The following is a 15,144-nucleotide window of genomic DNA, read 5'->3' on the forward strand; positions in this document are numbered from 1 at the left end:
CTGCATTGACAGGCAAACTCTGCACCACTGGAACACCAGGAAAGCCCAAGATGTTTTTCTTGATGAAGGCTGCAGGTCTTCCTTTATCAGATATAAAGTACTTTCAACAGGAAAACCTCCCTTTCCCTATCAAATTCCCTCAAAGAGTTTACCTCTTATAACTGTTTCTTGACACCCCACAGTCAAATCCACTGTCAGGGTTCAATCTTTCCTCCCAGGGGAGAGAGGTGCTGTCTGAAGTCTTGCCCTCACAGCACTGAAGGTGGCTTGAATCTCAGCCGCGGGATTGCGCCGCAGGAACCCTGTGATCTGAGAGCTTTCCTTCGTCTGAGGGGAAAGCAGCCTGCTGACAGAACACCAAGAATGGAGACATTTTCTCCCAACCTGTGGAAATGGCTAAGGAGTTGGGGAAGGCCCCGGGGATCCCCTCAATGCGCGAGAAGAGGAAATAGTGACAGAGAAGGGGAACCAGAGAATTAGGAGCAGGCCCTGCTAGCAGCCGCTCTGCGGGCGGGGGAGGAAGCAGTGGAGAGGAGACTTGTCTGGACTGCCAGTTCTGACGCTGGGGTAGGCAGGCTGGTGTTTCCCAGGGCAGTGACCAGGAGTACTGCCCCTAACTCTTTGCTTGTCTAAAGCTCATCTGATGAGGTGTTCCCTAACAGCTATGCAATCCAGCCCTTCCTTTAGAACAGTGGTCAGTGAACTTTAGAAATATCCACACAACCCCTTCCTCAGAGGAAATATTCCGAGAAACCCAATACATGAAACAGACAAAGGTGCACTACTCTGGCGGAAGTTGGAGGATGGAGCCTCCCTCAGTTTAAACCCCAAGGCCACTCCTTGCAGCCCTGAGGGTTCTACGGAGTTCCTCTGCTCAGGGGTGGCAGATGGGCCAAGAAATGGGACAGAGTGAGCAGGCGGAATAGCCATTCCCTTCTCTGGGGTGTTTTCCTGACCCAGGGATTGAACCCCGGTCTCGTGCATTACAGGCAGATTCTTTACCATCTGAGCCACCAGGGAAGCCCTTCGAACTTCTAACACATTTCAAATAGAATGGCTGGAATTTCACCTACTTAGTTACCTACTGGACTTATGAAAAGATAGTCTGTGGGGGAAAAAAGACTTTCCTTTTTTAAAAAAAGTGTCTGCTACTCAAAATCCTTTAAAATAGTGTTTATCACCCAACATGGAGCCTTGAAAACACAAAAGGGTACCATATGCTCCTAAAAATAAGCATGATTTGCTTTGATAGAGGTCCTCAAAGTTGGGCTAAAGGGATTTTGTCCCCACTGAGAATTACTAACCCCAGTTAAGTGGGATGATCAGAAAACTGAACCCCAAGCCACATATATATATGGACCCACTGCAGGGCCAGTAGCCTGTGTGGACATTTCTTATAAAGTAGGAATATTCAATGGGGCTATGGCAAATGGGGCTTGTGGTTTAGTTGCTCAGTTGTGTCTGACTTTTGCAACCCTATGGACTGTAGCCATCCAGGCTCCTTTGTCCACGAGATTTCCCAGGCCAAGAATACTGGAGTAGATTGCCCTTTCCTTCTCCAGGGGATCTTCCCCACCCAGGGATCAAACCCAAGCCTGCATTGCAGGCAGATTCTTTACTGCTGAGCCCCTGGGGCAGCCCTGGCACATGGGGCTATCTGTTGCTAAAGACACTGCTCACTACTGGCACACAGTGTCATCTTGGGAAAAATGTCTCCCAGTGCCGGGAATGGCAGGGCCCAGGGCTGTTTCCCTGAATGGTCTTGTAACCGTAGAGCTGACCTCACTGTCCGCTTGGAGTTGCTGCTGTGAGAGTAGAGAGCCGCTTGGGTGGCCTCTCATGGCCAGGATAGAACATAAAGCATGCAATTTGGATACCGTCTTTGTTCCTGGCACAAGCTTATCTTCCTACCCTGCTTTCTTTTAATCTCATTCTCCTAACTGATTAACGTCTCATCTTGCCATGTTGAATGCATTTTGTAAAACATGTGTGAGAGTTTAGTCAAGCATACAGTTAGAGAGAACACAAGGCCAAGACCATCCTCCCTTCTCACACCAATTGCAAATTTCAGAGGTTCCCCCAAACCACTCTCAGTTTCACACACGGAGAGCTTTTATACTCATAGGTTAAAATCAGCCTAGCAAGGACGTGCAGAGGCCCAGGAAAAGTACCAAACATGTCCTCTCCCTGTGAAATCCTAGGACGGTGTTATGCTCTTGGCATCAGTATGTGACATTACTCACAGAGAAGCTCAGCCAAACCGTGGTGCCATTTTTCTGGTGTCTTGATGACATACAGCCCTCATGGCTGACCTTTAGTTTCTAGTCCTTACAAAAGTTAGGGGAGAGAAATGATAATGCATGGCCCAAAGCCCTCATCATAGATCACACTGTTAGTCTGGTGGCCAAGGTCCCCGTGCAAACAAAGACATGCTTATCAGACCTGATATTCTAAAGGTCCAAAGATTGTTTCCCAGTAGCCAATAGCAAAGACCAGACATCTCTTTGGGAAAGTTAATTCTTCATGACACAGTGTGTTAAATTCATTTTTCCAGCAAGGAAAGAAGGAATGAATCAACCAATCAAATTGAATCTGTCCAAACATGACCAGACTCCTGAGTACAGTCCCCTACTGAAAATAACACCACAGGAACAAATCAAGGTGAGGGTCTCCAGCAGGGACTGGAGCCCACAGCCTGAGCCCTTCCAAGGGCTGGTCATGCTTCTCGTGGTACCCAGGACTGGAAGAGGGAGCCAGGGTTGCTGCTCTACCCTGAGTGAGGGGAGGAGAGACAATGCCCTCTGAGGCCAGAGCAGGCAAGGGAATGCTGATGTGGAGGTGGGTTCAGACTGGTGCCATCTTCTCCAGGCAGAGCAGGCTAAGATAAGCACATAATGCAGTAAAAGGTAGGGTTTCTGGCAGCTTTGCAGAACTGTTTGGGAAGGATACCGAATCAAGGTCACAGTTGGCATTGAGAGTCCAGGGTCTCAAATCCACTCTCACAAGCCTTCAGGCAGCACCTGGGCAAAGCAGCTGCCATTTCTCCCCTGCTACTCTGGGGAGCCCCAGGAAGAGGAGGCCTGTGTTTCCTGAAGTACATCCAGGCCATATGGCCGCAAGGCCCCCTTTGCCGGGAGACATGCAGACGGTGTGGCAGTCCACCCCGGCAGCAAAGGGGAGGAGGCAGCGCCGCCAGTCCTGGGGAGAGGGCATCAGCAGGCCCAGGGAGCAGTGGGGCCACGCTGCGGCTGGGGGGCTTCGCGTGGGCCTCTGGAGCCCATCCGCACCTGGGGCTCCAGTGCCTGCCTCTCTTACCACATCCCTGTGCGTGCTTCCGCTGAACTCTCACCCTCTGCTCTCTCTCTAACACACGCTGTCTTAGCTCGGGCTCCCATAACAAAATGCCACAGACTGGGAGGCTTAAAGATCAGAAATGTAATTTCTTACAGTTCTGTGGGCAAGAAGCCCAAGATCAGGATGCCAGCAAGGTAGTTTCACGCTGAGGCCTCTTCTCTTGACCTGTAGGTGGCTGCCATCTCGGTGTATCTTCACATGACATTTTCTTTCTGCAAGTCTAGGGAGAAAGAGCAAGGAGGGGAGGGAAGAGGGTGAGGGAGGGGAAGAGGAGGAGGACGGGAGAGAGGTAGAGGGAGGAAGCTTTCTGGTGTCTCTTCTTACAAAGGCACTAATCACATCACGAGGGCCCCACCCCCATGATCTCATCCAACCCTAATTACCTTCCAAAAGCCACATCTCCAAATATCACCATATCAGGGGATAAGCCTTCAACCTATGAATTTGAGGGTTACACAAACATTCAGCCTATAACACACACCCTATGGCCTATCCACAGGAGACAAGTTGTCTGTGTCTCACACCAAAATCCACATGGCTCAGATTTAGTGAGATCCCAGGAAAATGGTTCTCTAGAGGGTCCATAACATCTGCAAATGTAAAAAGAGGGCCCATCTCACTGCTTATTTTCATGTGACCTGTGGTTCTTCTCCTTCCTCGGTCCAAGCTCCCCATGCTCTGGGCCCAGCATGGGCCATGGTGAGAGGAACACAGAGGAGTGAAGTCTGACTCTAGTCAGCTTGCTGGGCCTCAGAGACCAGCTGGGGGACAAGACCTACCATCCACGAGTGTCTCGGGCTCACTTGTCTCCCTGGAGACACTGTTCCCAGCCTCGCAGGAATAGTTCCCAGCATCCTGCTATGACATCACCAGGAAGAGGAAGGAGGTGGCTCCACCATGGAGAGTCGCATGGTTCCACGGGATGTCCCCATTGAGGTGGGATGAGTACAGGGTTGGAGGGGAGCCCCTCTGGACCTCACAGAGGAGCTCCACCTCATCCCCCACAACTAGGCTGGTGGTTCTCAGGGTGAGCAGGGGATGGGACACAGGAGCTGAGGAGCACACAGTTGGGAAGGACAGCTGGACCAGCCAGGCTCCTCCCTTAGGGACTCCCCCACCCCAACACTCCCAGGGGCCCCACTGCCCAGGCTTCTAAGTAGTGTCTCCCCTCCCCCAGTTATGCCACACCCTGATCTCCAGCTGAGGGCTCTGTTTCTGGACCCCACCACCCTCAAGGGCCATCTCATACCAGTAAAGCCTGGAGTCTCCCTCCTCGGCTGCTAGGAGGCAGTTATGTTAAGGAGGTAGAATCTAGAAAGCTAAATACATATAGATACACACACATATATGTGTGTATAAAACACAGCAAAAGAGCGAGAAACAACTAGATGGTTTAGTAATGGGGACCTCAGCTAAACAATTATGGCCCAGCTGTATAGTGAAATACTATGTGGCCATGAGGAAGAGGTAGGTCCGTAAATACCAAATGGAATGAGCCCCAATATAAAGTCTTAGTGAAAGAAAATTAACAACAACATGTGGATCCTTGTGTACAATGTACCTCTACTCGTATAGATATAGATATAAAAAGGAGAAGGCAATGGCACCCCACTCCAGTACTCTTGCCTGGAAAATCCCATGGACAGAGGAGCCTGGTGGGCTGCAGTCCATGGGGTCGACTGAGCGACTTCACTTTCACTTTTCACTTTCATGCATTGGAGAAGGAAATGGCAGCCCACTCCAGTGTTCTTGCCTGGAGAATCCCAGGCATGGGGGAGCCTGGTGGGCTGCCGTCTCTGGGGTCGCACAGAGTCGGACACGACTGAAGCGACTTAGCAGCAGCAGCAGCAGATATAAAAAGATATGCATGTACATACTCACACGTCTATAAGTTTGTGTAGCCATATAAGATCTTTAGAAGACAGGGGGTAGACTGGGAACTCGTGGACTAGGGTTGGGAAAAAACAGTTTTCACAACGTGCTTCCTTGTTCTTTATAAATGTTTTCTAATGCTTTTATCACATTCACATTTTTAAAAGATTTATTTTAATTATTTATAGCCGCGAGGCATACAGGATGTTATTTCCCAAACCAGGGATGGAACCAGAACCCCCTGCAGTGGAAGTGCAGAGTCTCAACTACTGGATTGATTGCCTGGGAAGTCTCAACCTGTTTTAACAAAAGGCTAAGTAAAACAAAAGATTCTAACTTTTATTTCTGCTTTTCCATCCTCCCATAAATCCCTGCCACCTGAATTGCCTGAGCAGAGATCCACTTCCTGCAGCTGAAGATCTGGGAGCTGAGTCACTAGGTGAACAGGGCGGATGCTAGGAAAGAGGCAAGGAACAGACTGTGAGCCGGGCAACCCCAGCTTGGGCAGAGCAGGATGAGTAGCTGAGCAGACTGACAGCTGATGATAAGCTCGCGTTCTTGCTGGTGGCAGAAGACAGGGGAGACACAAAGCAGAGGCGGGCCTGTGTCCCTGGAGTTACAGCCGAGGTCCCAGGTGAAGCTGGGAGACACGCAAGGTCCGTAGACGCAGTCTTCACTCAGAGACACAGAGAAGGGTTTATTGCCAGACTTTGGTTCTGGCATCTTTCTCTCTTCAGTTATGGGAAACATCTGTTGTGTCCTGTCCGCTGAGCTCCCAGCAGAACCACTCACAGCTCCAGCTGGCAGGACGGGGACTTCAGTTGGAGAGGCCTGGGGTGAATGGGATAGAGTGGCTGAGAGGGAAAAGCTGAATGTGCGTAGGCGCAGATGTTTGTCACTGGGCTCTCAGAGGAGGGGGAGGTTCAGGCCATTTGCAGGAAGGAAGAGACCCTGAGACCTCCCTGCCTTGACATATGGCACACAAGCACCAGCTCAGCACTGTAGGGCCAGCCTTACCGACTGATCTAGAGTCGGTGGCCGCAGTGACCTCAGTCAGACGCCTTTCCCCTCAGACATTTCCACCCAGGGTTATCAGAAGGGGATGCGAACGCCGCCATACATACAGAAACAACAGGGACATGAAACTAAGGATGCCCCAAACTTTCCATCATAGGGCTCTGCAGTGGAGAAAAGTAATGGGGGTTAGACCTGACGATAAGGACTTCCTGACAAAAGAGACTCAACATGGGAATGGTGGGTCCTGGGGGATGAGTGAGCCCCCTTACTCCCTCTTCCTACACAGATTTGGAAAGTGCTGGCTCCCACTACTGCACCATCCCTAACTGGCTATGGCTTCCCAGGAGGCGGACTACAGTCCATAGGGTCACAAAGAGTCGGACACGACTAAGCATCTGAGCATGCGTGCAACTATGTTTCCTGAGATGCTTCACAGGAACATTTCCGTACAGCACCTGGTTGTCCTGGCTTTAGGGTCTCCAAGGAGCAAGGGTGTGGCGAACCTCTCCCCACTCCCCATCTTCCCTGCTTCAGAAGGAATGAGGCAAGGAAGTCAGATGGGACTTGACAACCAGTCCTCTAAGAAGTGGCAAGCGGGATAAGGCTTGAGGTAGCGGTGGAGACTTTAGAAAGGAGAAGTGATTTGGGGGTCCGTTACAAGAGTAAATGTGGATCTTCATAGAGGACATCAGATCTGATGAGGTGGCTCTCAGCAGGCAGAAAGGACTTCTCATCTCTTAGGAGCCTGGTTCCAACTTGAAGGAGAATAATGGATGTTTGCAGTTACCTAGGTGACAGATACTAGGATGGCATACGCACAGGCCAGGAACTAAGAAGGGAGGCAGCTAAAAATGCCTAAATTATATCTTATAAGACAGATTCCTGGTACTTTTTAAGTTTCCCTTTTACTTACCCTGAAAAGAAAGTGAAGTGTTAGTTGCCAGTTGTGTCTGACTCTTTGCCACCCCACGGACTGTAGCCCGCCAGGTTCCTCTGTCCATGGGATTTTGCAGGCAAGAATACTGGAATGGGTAGCCATCGCCTTTTCCAGGGGATCTTCCCAATCCAGGGATCGAACCCAGGTCTCCTGCATTGCAGGTGGTTTCTTTACTGTCTAAGCTATCAGGGAAGCCCTTTACTTACCCTAGTTGCTAGTAAATTCTTGTCTAAAGGTTTCAGCCCAGCTCAGCCATGTGTTGAAGAGGAAGCAGAGCTCTCCAAAACTCAGTGTGGTGGACACCAGGAATGATAGCCAAAGAGAGGCCCCAAGAGAAGGTGAACCTTGAAAGGAGAAAGAACCTCAGGCTGTGGCCCAGTTGTCCCCCCGCACCCGCCTGCCCCACGCCCCCACCCCCAACCTCTGCGCTGTAAGATTCTTGCTGCAGACCCAACTTCAGCGATTATGAAGATGCAGGTCAAGCAGTGGCTGGCTCTCTCCTCTTGTAGGAAAGGGAGTTTCTCTTACTCCAATTCATCTTCTTTCCAAGCTGACCCCAGAAAAGACTTCATTTGACTGTGTGAAAATACAGATTACACTTGGTTTTAAGGAATAGACGATTCACTTGTGCTTATTTATCACGAGGCCATGACCTGAGCCTTGAATGCCATTAAATACATCTCATCAATGCTGTCAGTATTGTTTCCTTTTATTAACTTCTGTTTGGTCTTGTTTGGTTTTCCAAGTTTGTGGTTGTTACTTGGTGTAACTGTTGAGTAGAAACCCTTGCAAAATCAGTGTAGTAGGAGGAAGCTGTTATATTGGTTACAAATCAGGAGAAGTAGAAGGCTACCTAGGTGGTAAAGTTTGGGTTGTTTTAGAGAAACTCTTCTCTCAGACCCCACCCCCAACATGAAAGTCCATTGATTCCTTTTCTGCTTGTCACTACTTTCCTCCAAGTTCTTCTTTAATATGCAAATACTGCTAGGAAGATGAGAGGAAACCTCAACATAGCTCTGTTTAAAAACTGTTCTAATATGTTTGTAAATGTTCAAGGGAAAAAATGTAAATCTCCTTGGGTAAGCAGGCTTAGATGAAACTATGAGCTCATTTTGGTAAATGTGCAAGCTTAGGCATTTAAAGCAAAGAGATTTACATCAATCTAAACTTCCAAGGCCAGGAGTTAAGCATCAAAGTATGGTAGCCAAAAAATATTTTATTAACTAGAAGAGACGCTCATGGGACTCTTTATCACGAATGACCTAGAGAAAATAACATAAGGCAATATTTTTTCTACTTCAGTTTAACTCAGCAAAGATGTACTTCATTCTACTATATGTAGGACTATGGTGGGTGAAACTAGGGACACAAGATTGCAAATAACAGCCCTCTTTCCCAGAGAGTCTACTTTGCAGGACAAACTACAAACAGAGATACAAAGCAAAGTGTCAGAGTACTAGGAGAGCTCAGCGAGGGGAGAGAGCCTGCCCAGTTGCAGGGCTCAGCTGGTATCAAGAAGGGATTTAGAGGCAGTTATCAGGAAAATAGATTGTATGTGAAAGAATTGTCATTAAGGAGGACACAGAGATAGGGAATCACAGGAATATTCTAGGCCATATTAGACGGTCAGGTCTGGATGGAACATAGAGTAACAATGGGAAGGTAGCGGAAAATGAAGATGGGAGAGAAGATTAGAAACCTCTGAGCAAGACCGATGCAAAGGAAGTTTAGGGCCAATTTACAGTAAGTCTTCCGTTCTTTCCCATGTCTGCTTCCGAGAGCTCGTCCCTAACCACCAGTGGAGCAGTAATTCCTAGCACACTTCCAGGACGGGCTTCTGGGGCACCTCTCCACCATGAGCTGAGTCTTTGGTTCTGCCCTTAGAAAGACTCACCTCACATAGCTCAGTGCCTGTCCTTTTGCCACGCTTCCCAGCCTCTTCCCATCTGCCACATCCCAAACCTTTCCACAAGCCCAGATACCTCTCAGCCTCTTGTCCTTTCAGCCATGACTACCTTTATCCTCTCTTTAAAGTGACTAGTGATAGAAGGTACCCAACCCCATGGCCCATGTGCCAGGCCCTCCTTTGATAGCCAACAGAGTCTCCTGAGGATTACGTGCTACTTGGAGATCTCAGCCCTATTTAATATGTATACCTCTCAGTCCCCAACTCTTATGTCCTTCTCCATCACTGTCTGTGTCCATGTCTCCTGGACCCTCTGATTCTCCTTTCCCTTGTAAGATGGCAGAAGTAGGAATCACTGGAAGGAGCAGCAACACATACACCAAAGGACTAGGGCCTCTAAATGTGTGAGAGAGTTGCATGGATGAGACACCCTCTGTTATGTGCAGAATTGTGCCCACCCTCCCCACTACTCCATTCATAACTGAAATCTTAACTGCTAATATCTCAGAATGTGGCTGTATTTTGAGGTTGGATTTTTGAAGAGGTAATTAAGGAAAAATGAGGCTCTTAGGGTGGGCTCTAATCCAATATGACTGGTGTTCTTATAAGACAAAAAGGTTAGGACCCCAAGGCTGCTTGTGCACAAGGGGATGACCCTATAAACAAGCAACAAAAGTCTGGCCATCTGCAAGCCACGGAAAGAGGGCTCAGAGGAAACCAACTGTGCCAGAACCTTGATTTTAGACTTCCAGCCTCCAGAATTGTGAGAAAATAAATTTCTGTTGTTTAAGCCACCTAGTCTGTGGCATTTTGTTATGGAAGCCCTACCAAAACAATAGACCCTCCCAAGACCGTGTTGGAGTGGATGGACTGGAAAGATTTTTTACCTTATCAGTGTCTACAACATCCATAACATTCTTCAGACGAAATCAGTTCTGAGGACTTCCCTGCTGGTCCAGTGCTAAAGAATTTGCTTTCCAACAGGTCTGATCCCTGGTCAGGGAACTGAGATCCTACACGGTGCAGAGCAGCTAAGTCCATGTGTCACAACTACAGAGCCCTAAAGCGCTAAAGCCCTTTCACCATAAAAAGAGAAACCCTTGCCCTGCAGTGAAGACCCACCACAACCAAAAAGAAAGAAAGAAGTTAGTTCTGTCCTGGTACACCAGCAAAATTTGCCATGCCCTGAGGCTTGCTGTCCTGATACCCTGGGCACAACTGACTGGACCGAGGATCACGGTCTTAGACCCATGTGTTTATGGGAGGGCTTCTATCATAGAGTACTAGGTTTCCCAGTTAGATACTCTCTAGGAGGTGTTTTTTTTTTTTTTTAATTGAAGATAATTTCAATATTGTGTTGTTTTCTGCCATACATCAACATGGATCAGCCATAGATACATATATGTCCCCTCCCTCTTGAACCTCCCTCCAAACTCCCACCCCATCCCACCCCTCTAGTTTGTAAACAGGAAACAGTAAAAGAGCAGGGAAGGCAGAGGTGATAGAAATAGGAATGTGAGAAGAGAAGACAGGAGAGAGAGACTGAGTAAGGGGAACAGCTACATCTAGGGCGGAAGTTGGCTTCTGAGAGGATTATCAGAGCTGCTGCTGAGTAATTCCCACTATCCTGTGAGGCCTGACTATGAGACTGTTGAGACAGTTTCCTTACTTGTCCTTGCATCCTTTAAGTGAATCCCTGTCATTCAGCTTATTTAACTTATATGCAGAGTACATCATGCAAAATGTCAGGTTGGATGAAGCACAAGCTGGAATCAAGATTGCCGGGAGAAATTTCAATAACCTCAGATATGCAGATGACACCACCCTCATGGCAGAAACCGAAGAAGAACTAAAGAGCCTCTTGATAAAAGTGAAAGAGGAGAGTGAAAAAGTTGGCTTAAAACTCAACATTCAGAAAACTAAGATCATGGCATCTCTGGTCCCATCACTTCAAGCAAATAGATGGGGAAACAGTGACAGACTTTATTTTGGTGGGGCTCCAAAATCACTGTAGAAAGTGACTGCAGCCATGAAATTAAAGGACGCTTGCTCCTTGGAAGAAAAGCTATGACCAACATAGACAGCTTATTAAAGAGCAGAGACATTACTTTGCCAACAAAAGTCCGTTTAGTCAAAGCTATGGTTTTCCCAGTAGTCATGTACAGATGTGAGAGTTGGACTATAAAGAAAGTGGAGTGCCAAAGAATTGATGCTTTTGAACTATGATGTTGGAGAAGACTCTTGAGAATCTCTTGGACTACAAGGAAATCCAACCAGTCAGTCCTAAAGGAAATCAGTTCTGAATATTCATTGGAAGGACTGATGCTGAAGCTGAAATTCCAATACTTTGGCCGCCTGATGTGAAGAACTGACTCATTGGAAAAGACCCTGATGCTGGAAAAGATTGAAGGCAGGAGGAGAAGGGGACGACAGAGGATGAGATGGTTGGATGGCATTACCGACTCGACGGACATGAATTTGAGCAGGCTCCGGGAGTTGGTGATGGACAGGCATGCTGTGGTCCATGGGATCACAAAGAGTCAGACATGACTGAGCAACTGAGCTGACTGCCATTCAAGCTCTTTTTTAAGCCTGAGCCTCTCTTTTTCTTGCAACCTAAAAGAACCTACCCACTATGATAGTGTTTTAGTTTGCTAGCACCACTGTGACAAGTGCCACAAGCTGAGTGGTTTATATAATCAAAATGTCCCGTCTCACACTGTTAGAGGCTGGAAGTCCAAGATCAAGGGGTCGGCAGAGTTGGTTCCTTCTAAGGCCCCTGAGGGAAGGATACGTGCCTCTCTTGGCTTGTACATGGCAGTCTTCTCCCCATGTCTTCCCTTTGTACATGTCTGTCCAAATTTCCCTTTCTTATAAAGGTATCAGTCGTGTTGGATTAGGACCCACCTTAATGACTTCATTTTAATGTAATTGCCTCTTAATTCTATACCCTAATACGGTCACATTCTGAGGTGCAGGGAGTTAAGACTTCAACATACGTATGAGAGTTGGGAGCGTGTGCACAGTTCAGCCAATAACAAACAGGTCTTTAATTTTTTAAAAAATGTTTCAGCTTTATTGAGATATAATTGACAGATAAGATTGTACTATATTTAAGTGTACAATGTGATGTATGTAGGTGATGTTTCACATGATGGAATGATTCCCACAATCAAATTAATACATCAATCACCCCACAATGTTACCATTTTTTCCGTAAGAATGTTTAAGATATACTTTTAGCAAATTTGGTGACTCAGACAGTAAAGAATCTGCCCCCAGTGTTGGAGACCTCAGTTAGATCCCTGGGTTGGGAAGATCCCTGGAGGAGACAATGGCAACCCACTCCAGTATTCTTGCCAGGAGAATTCCATGGACGGGCTACAGTCCATGGGGTGGCAAAGAGTCGAACACGACTGAGCTACTACCCCTTTCATTTTAGCAAATCTCACGTATACCATACAGTTATTAGCTAATTTTTTTAAAAGTAAACATATCTTTCAGTTAGTTATAAGTTTAGAGGATCGAGTGCACAGCATGGTAGCTATAGTTAATAGCAAGTAGGTCTTTATCTAAAACCAAGGCACTTCCAGCAGGCTTCCTCCCAGCCAGTCAGCTTTCCTCCCTTGACTTTCCCCCAGACAAGCAGCCATTCTGGGGTGATGGCCCTGCTCACCGACCAAGCTGCTCCTGAGGCCCAATGTTTAATGCTTTTCCAGAGAGGAATACTGATGTACCTACCTACCTCTAACCCATAAGCACAAACAAAATAAAGCATAATAGATCTGTGTACAGTGATACAAAAGGATTTGAAAGACAATTTTAAGTGAACAAACAAGTTGGAAAACAATCTGTTCAGCATAAGCACATTTATGCTTAGAAACAAACCTGTGTGTTTCGTATGCTGTGTGTGCTGTGCTTAGTTGCTCAGTCATGTCTAACTCTGCGACCCTATGGCCTTCTGTCCATGGGGATTCTCCAGGCAAGAATACTGGAATGGGTTGCCATGCCCTCCTTCAGAGGATCTTCCCAACTCAGGAGTTGAACCCAGGTCTCCCGCATTGCAGGCGGATTCTTTACCAATCTGAGCCACCAGGGAAGCCCTTTGTATATGTACGTAAAATAATGTTAAGTGCACAGAGAATAAACCAGGTGATAAGGAAATAGAGAAGAGGGCATGAACATCTCAACCAGGCTGTAAAGGAAGGAGAAAGTTGAGGGGAGGTAACAAGCTTGTAGCTCAGTTGATAAAGAATCTGCCTGCAGTGCAGGAGACCTGGGTTCGATTCCTGGGTTGGGAAGATCCCCTGGAGAAGGAAATGGCAACCCACTCCAGTATCCTTGCCTGGAAAATCTCATGGACAGAGGGCTACAGTTCATGGGGTCACAAAGAGTCGGGTATGACTGAGCGACTAACACTAACTAACAAGCTTGAAAGAAACTTTAAATGATGGAGTCTCACTGAGCACATTGGTGAATGGGGGTGGGGGAGGATGAGAGATGCTCAGTAATTGATAAGACAGAACCCTTAATTAAAGGGAAAAGAATGGAATTAAATGTGAAACTGATCAAGCAGCACAAGAAAGAAAAAGAAAAACAGAAACTGGGCATGTAAAAAAGTCCTGAGAAATAGGAAAGAAAACTGGAAACACTCCTGACAAATGACCTCAGTCTCAGGAAAATAAAAGTCATATATTCCACTGTTGGGGGCTGCATTATGTCCCCTGCAGATTCATATGTAGACATCCTAACCCTCAGCACTCCAGAATGTAACTATATTTGGAGATACGGTCTTGAAAGGAGGTGATTAAGTTAAAATGAGGTCACTAGGGTGGACCCTAGTCCAATGAGACTGGCTTTCTTATAAGAGGAGGTTAGATCACAGACACATCTGGAAGAAAGACCATGTGAGGCCGCAGTGAGAAGGCAGCCAGCTGCAAGCCAAGGAGGGAGACCTCTGAAGAAACCCCTCTGCTGACACCTCGATCTTGGACTCATACCCTTCAGAACTTGAGAAAACATGTTTCTGTTCTCTGGGCCCCCAGTCTATGATATTTGTTACGGCAGCTCAAGTTGACTCATACACCTCCCAAGGCTGTGGCGTGCTCAAGAAGAGGAAGACTTCACGCACCCGCTGGACAGAGGGAGGGACCCCCAAGCACACACCCAGGAGAGAACAGCCTACGCCCTTCCAGGAGGCCGGCAGAAAACAGCCTACCCAGGCCAGAGGTGCTAATGAGGCCAGCTCCTCGTTCACATCTTTCTTCTGTTTCCCTGCGACTGCCTTGGTTCAGACGGGGCTGTTACAGTCACCTCTGTGCTGGGAGAGGGACCCTCAGGCGTGCTGCGAGAAGCCTGGGTTTGGGCAGCCTGCAGCCGCGGCCCCTCTGGGCGTGTCAGGTCTTCATCCCGAGGCCACACCCCCCACGTGGCTCCCAGCCAGTGAGGAGCTCAGCAGAGTGCCAGAGACGGGCGTTTGTGCCTGATGTGGAGCGTTGCTGTTGGGCGCCCCATCAGCCTTGCCTCGCCTCTCCTCCTTTCACAGGTGTCACAACTACATTACAAAGGCTCTCCTCTACTCCTGTTCCCTCCTCTTTATCCATCACAGATGTGGCATTTCCCCCCAGTGACTTTCCTTTTGTCGTGGTCTCTGCTTCTGTTAACCAATCTCATTGCCCCTGGTCTCCCTTCCCTCCACCCATCCTCCACACTGCTAGACTCCTCCTTCGCTTCAAATTCAAATCTTGCCCCACTCTCTGCTTTCATCCTTTCCTGGATGCCTGGTCACTTACAAGATGAAATGAAAAGATTTAAGCCTGTCTAGATTCAGCCTGCCCTTGACTGTCCATTCTCAGACTCCCTACTCCAAGTCCGCCTCCTGACAGCCATAGTAACTCTCTGCACTTTTCTGAATTCCAGTTCATTTAACATCAAGACTCTTGGTCATAAAATTCCTTCCTCCTGGAACATTCTCCTCCATTCCCAGCATACGAGCACCACCACCCCCAGCATACAAACACACACTACATAGTGAGTTTTGAATTCCTATCAAGACCCA

General features: G+C 47.8%; 1 long non-coding RNA gene across 1 annotated transcript; it reads right to left on the reverse strand.

Moving 5' to 3' along the window:
* Positions 1 to 3,420: 3,420 nt before the first annotated feature.
* LOC132658252 (uncharacterized) lies at positions 3,421 to 4,446 on the reverse strand. The gene is made up of 2 exons (XR_009597614.1): positions 3,836 to 4,446; positions 3,421 to 3,574 (listed from the first exon to the last, which is right to left on the reverse strand). It is a non-coding gene; the product is annotated as an uncharacterized LOC132658252 (long non-coding RNA).
* Positions 4,447 to 15,144: the final 10,698 nt, after the last annotated feature.

The sequence above is a fragment of the Ovis aries genome, chromosome 1 (genome assembly GCF_016772045.2).
Source record: "Ovis aries strain OAR_USU_Benz2616 breed Rambouillet chromosome 1, ARS-UI_Ramb_v3.0, whole genome shotgun sequence".
Taxonomy (NCBI): domain Eukaryota; kingdom Metazoa; phylum Chordata; class Mammalia; order Artiodactyla; family Bovidae; genus Ovis; species Ovis aries.